Source organism: Musca vetustissima, unplaced genomic scaffold (assembly GCF_032173495.1).
Source record: "Musca vetustissima isolate MV318-11 ecotype Yass unplaced genomic scaffold, APGP_CSIRO_Mvet_v1 utg29760, whole genome shotgun sequence".
NCBI classification, from domain to species: Eukaryota; Metazoa; Arthropoda; class Insecta; order Diptera; family Muscidae; genus Musca; species Musca vetustissima.
The window spans coordinates 21688-27676 of NW_026879726.1; the positions used below are offsets into that span (position 1 = coordinate 21688).

At 40.3% G+C, this 5989-nt stretch overlaps 1 pseudogene; it reads left to right on the plus strand.

Annotated features, from left to right (window-relative positions):
• The first annotated feature begins 1247 nt into the window (after positions 1-1247).
• LOC133324826 (serine-rich adhesin for platelets-like) lies at positions 1248-5765 on the plus strand (annotated as a pseudogene).
• The last annotated feature ends 224 nt before the right edge of the window (positions 5766-5989 follow it).

Below are 5989 nucleotides of genomic sequence, written 5' to 3' on the forward strand. Positions count from 1 at the left end.
AATGTTATCATAATCAATTCAAGCAATGTTTGAAAGTAAAATCTCTAAATTACTAACACACATGACCTTCAAAATCAAAGGAAAAATAACGTCATCAAATAACATCATGCCGATCCATAAATTTGAAATTTCAAAATATCACAATATAGGATTTATGGATTTTAAATCTTCTTTCGCAAAAATAGTCTATATACACGCCCACCAAAAAATAAACAAGACAAGATGTCAGGGCACATGTCAACGTAAAAACTGCACCAAATATCATTTGATTCGCCACATGTTTGTGGCACACTTCCCTATCCAAAAACAGACAAAAACAACAAAATCGTCAAATTAATTTTTTGCCAATTAAGAAAAGTTAATAAAGTGGGAAAAAAATTTTATTTTCATTAACAGAGCAATATAAAAAACGAATATTGTCAGATATAGACCCTGAATATATATTAAAAAAAGAAACACTCAATCAAATAAACAAATAAAATTTTAAACAAGGAACGAACAACAAAAAAAAACAAATATTGCATAATTTTCATAGATTCCGTTCGCAACAATAGTAATAATTAAATATATTATACAACAAATATATTTTATACGAAATATAAAAATTACAAAAACAACAACCATATTACACGGGAGAAAAACGTGAATGTGAATATCCAACGACCATCGTCGGCATCACTGTGTGGTGGAAAGCAAAAAAATAAAAAATGAAATAAATAATTTATTTTAGTGTGTGGAAAAATTCACCGTGGAAAAGAGCTCTTCTGGTTCAGTCCATTTAGACGATTCATTACGCGCTGTTCGTTTGTTCGCTCGTTCGTATTTTCCGTGAGTTCCGTCGTCGATTTTATTTGCCTGTTGTCGTTTTCGTTGACGAATTCGGAATTGTTGAGTTTTTAATTTAAAAATAAAATAAAAGAAGTGCAAATATAATTATTTTACAATTATTTTTAGAGCCACAGCAACAACAACAGCAACTAAAAATAAAAGAAAAAATCGAAACGCAAAATAAACAACAACAAAAAAAAAACATACGCCGATTTTACGGTAGCTGAACCAAGCGTGCAAAGAATGCTGCAACCAAAGAAAACAAAACAACTGTTAGAGGATATGTTTAAAAATAAATTATGAAACAAAGTGCATAGCAAAATAAATATTTCAAATAATTGCTTATATACAAAGGAAAAAAATAGAAGAAGCACAAGTGAAAAGAAATTAAAAATAATTACAAAGAAAATCTTAAAAAATATTTTGAAAATAAAGTAAACATGCCGTTGTACAGTGATTCAAATTATTTCTATAGTGGTGGCAGTACGCCCCTCTTTTCACCCTATTATCCGGGTTCCAGTAGCATCAGTTCGGCCTCCACCTATAGCCCTTATACCTCAACATATAATCGGGCCATATCCGGCTCCTATGTGGTACCCATATCGGCACCACGCACCCCTTCATACTCTACCCATGGCCTGACTTCATCATCACGTTATCAGCCAAAGCTGAGTACCATCACAGAATCTTCACCATTGATAAGTGTATCACGACACAGTGCCCTATCACCCCTGACACGTATAAACTCACCCAAATACACCAGTTATGCGAGCAGTACCAGCAGTACACCAATACACCACCACCATCACACACCCAAATATACACCACCCAAACCAATACTGATAAACACCGCCGACATTGATGTATCGGCAAATCGATATCGCAAACGTAAAGAAGAGGCATTGCGGCAGGCTCAGCGGGATCATGAATCCGAAATGGCCAATATCATGAGTGCTCACGCCCGTGTGCCGGCACCACAACAAGAGCAGGAGCAACAAGAAGAGACAAAACCTCAAACCACAAACACTACACCCACAACAACACTATACGATACTCAGACTCCCGAAGAACCCACCGCACATCGTAATCGTTCCACAATAAAACGCAACCGCCCTGTTGTAAGACTATCCACCATACGATCTCGCAGCAAAGAGCGGAACCGCCAAAAAGTTGAAGATCTCTATGTGGACCCTGAACCTGAAGAAAAGAAACTCAAAGATATGGAAAGTGAGACGGCGAAATCGGAATTGGAAAATCCCGAAATTGAACAAAATTATGAAGAAGTAATTCTCGAATTGGATAGCGATATGCAAACTGTGCGCAAGCTCAGCATACCACAATGTCCCACTTTCCATGATATTTGTGAAGATATTTCTTCGGATAAAATTGACGATGATCTCAATGCGGGAGCCTTGAGGCGAAGAGCTAGCCTCATACAGGAACAACAGCTATTGAATCAAGTGCAGAAGTCACCATCGGGAACGTTTCAGGTGATCAACTTGGAAAGGCGTGATAGTCATGACAGTTCGGATGGTGGAGGTGTTTTGAAGAAGCACCCCTCTTCCTCCTCGAAACGTCTCTCCAAGAAAGGCAAGAAAATAAGGCATAAAATTACAGCCATTGTGGAAGTAGAAAATGATCCTTCTTGTTCTATAGGTTTGGTTGCCAAAGTCGCCAAGGAACCAACGGCAGCAGAAGAAACCGATTCAACCACCATACCCAAATTCACCGTCAATGTGGAAACGGTGGAAGAGCACCATGAAATTCATAAAGTTTTCAAATTGCCCAAGAAGAAGAGTGTGAAAAAGGCCACCAAGGCCAAGGAACCAGCAGAGTTGCCAGAGGGGTTTATGTCCCCCCTGCCAAAGCCCCAAGCATCGCCAAAGAAAAAATTGCAAAGTGAAACAAAGAAACCTTTGCAAACAACCACTGCAGAAATTTTCACTTTCGATGAGGCCGCTGTGGAGGAAGTGAAGAGGCAGGATGTTCAACCACAAGATGAAGAACCAAAAACTCCCAAAACAGCTAAGATTTTGAATAAAAAATCAAGTGATTCTCCCAAAACTCCCACAAAAATCAAGGCAGCAGAGAAAAAATTAGATTCTCCCAAAACACCAACAACAACTATGGCATCGGAGCAAATAGCAGACACTTCAAAGAAGTGTGATGAGATGGAACCCAAAACTCCAAAAACTCCCCTTAAAGCTATTATTACTAATGAGGATGCACCGAAATCGCCAAAAGTTACTACACCAAGTAAATTAAAAACGCCCGAATTGGATAACACCAAGAAACCTCTGGAAAAATTAAATTCCCTTCAAGTGGAATTGAAGCCATCAAAATTGAAATTCTCCAAGGAAGAAAACGTGAAAGTGGAACCCAACACCTCAACAACCTCTGTGATTTTCAATGAAGATAAGTCCTTAAAACACTCCCAGTCTTTGGATGCCGGTGGTGTTACAACACCACCAACTCCAAAAATGCTAGAGAAATCCAATTCCATAACTATAGAACTTAAAAGTCCAACTGAACCTAAAGTCCAAACGGAAAAATCCAAAAATCTAGCAGGACCTTTGAAAACAAACGAAAATGAAAAGGCCAAAAACCTTGGAGGACCTTTGAAAACTTCACAATCTTTGGATAGTGTTGCAAAACCCAAACCTGTTAATAAAATACTCGAAAAATCCAATTCAATAACTGTAGAACTGAAATCTCCTCCCGGTACTCCCAAAACTCCGCAAACACCACTCAAAGAAGTCATAACCGAGGAACCGGAAATTGGTGCAAACAAAATATCCCAAATCGAGGTACCCGTCGAAGAACCAAAAGTGGCTACACCCAAACCCATACGCAAAGCTATTAAAAAATCCGATAGTGGTGAAGATTTTTGGGCCCAAATTGGTAGTCGGGAAACTCTTTACATGAATAAACGTAAACAAGAGCTATTGGATACCCTCTGGCAGAAACGTGAAAAATTGCTGGAATCTACCACAGCTGAAGAAGTTTCTAATTTAGATGAAATTAAGGCCTCCGTTGCTGAACAAAAACAGGAAAATTTGAAAGAGGCCGCTGAACAGGCAGCCAAAACTGTGATGGAACGTTCGAACTCGAATGAGTCGGCGTTAAAGAAAGACGCAAAAGACAAAAAGGAGGTGGGCGAAGAGAAAAAGGAGGTTCCCTGGAAAAAATATGTCAATACGAAAACAAAGGAAGACGAGAAATCGGTAAAGAAAATTTCTCCACTGAAAAAGAAAATTACCTCTCCTAAATCTTCGGATGCAGCCAGCAAAGCTACCCTCTCACCGAAGGAAACAAAAGACAACAAATCTGAGGTTAAACCCCAAATAGCCGATAAAACCCCTAATAATAAAATATCTATGGACTCCAAGGAAACAAAAACGACAAATTTAGATAGCCCAACAACGACCACCACTGCCACAACCGTGGCGATGACAAAAATAACCGGGCAACAGGCCAAGTCACCTGAACGACAAGAGCAAGAAGAGCAAAAGACGGCGGCAACGACGACAACGACGACGATGGCAAAACAAACAACACAAGCCAAAGGCAACAACAGCGCCAACAAAACAGATGAATTAGACATTAATAAAACATCAACGACAACAAAAGCAACAACAACAACAACGACGACGTCGAAAACAAATGACCAACAGGCCCCAACGTTGTTGGCAAAGCCACTTACTTTGACAACCAACAAAACTGAAAGCAATGCCAAAATTACTGCTGCATCAGCACCCCCTACCGCGGCCACAAAGCAACCGGAAATAAAACCGGTGGCAACAGCGGAAACAAAATCGAACGCCGCCACGCCTGTTACAAAGATAGCAACAGACATTGCAGAGGCAAAGCCACTGAAAAAGAAAACACCCACCAAAACCACAGCGGCGGCAACAACAACAACCACACCACCAACTAAAGCCAAAGCAAAACAATCACCAACAGCTGTCATCAACGCCGATCAATTTATTGCAAAGGCACCTGCAAAATCAAATGCATCGCCGGCAAAACAAAATGCAAACACCAACAACAAAAAGACGCCCGACAGCAAAAAGAAAGCCACAAACGGCTCTGGCAAAGTCAACGCAGCAGCAAAGTCGACGACGGCAGCAGCAGCAGCTACAACCACAAATTTGGCTGGCAAAAACGAGCACGACGAAAATCAAACAACAATTCGCCAAGAACAGCAAATTAGCGGCAACAAAACGAACGAAGACCAACCAGCCGATATCGCCATCAACAAAGGCAACACATGCGGCGGTAATCTATCAAAGTTCGCCACAGTATCGAATTTGGCACAGGCGTTCAACACGTTGACGCAGATCTAGAAGATTATAAAGGATCGTCCTGCGGATAATAGTGACGACAATTTCAATTATTCAGACGGAAGATAGTGATTTCGATTATAGCAGTGTAGACGGTTGGAATAATTTCACACCCAGCATGAAAAAGAAAATTAAGCAACGTCACCGCAAGGAGAAACAGGCCGCAGCCGCTGCGGCTGCACAGTCTGTTCCATCTAGAAAAAAGTGAAAATCGATACGACGCGTAAATTATATGTGAAAGAACAAGCACCGCGCTACCCTCTAGTCGCTACGGCGTCCTCTTCCTAAATGTGAAAAAATCGTTATTCCGATGAGGACTCGGACGATGATAGTGAAGATAGTGAGAAAGCGGTTCCACCGAAATAAACCGATGAAACAACGAGTGATGAATGTACCAGCGCCTTGAGTATGAACTCAATTGAATTCAGCAGCTTCTGGCGGCGGCGGCGGCAGTGTTGCCGGTGGCAGTGGAGGTGTTGGTGATGAACAAAACCGCCACCGGGCGCCAATATTATACGCAATGAGACCCGCAGCAATGATTCTGGTTTTTGTTAGGAAGGCGGTACAGCACCTTCAAGTCCGAAAAAAATGCTGGTAAGTCGTTATCAATTATGTTCGTGAGGATCAGGTACAAAATAGTGATCACTTTTGAAGGATTTCAATTGCCATGGCACTCAAAAATATTAGCGATGAAATAATCTGCGTTGTTCCAAAGAAAAAAGTAAATTGAAATAAATAATTGTGCTTAAATATATATTTTGTGTGAATATAAAACGTGTGAATTTAGATGAATCGTTGTTAGATGTATACAAACAGGT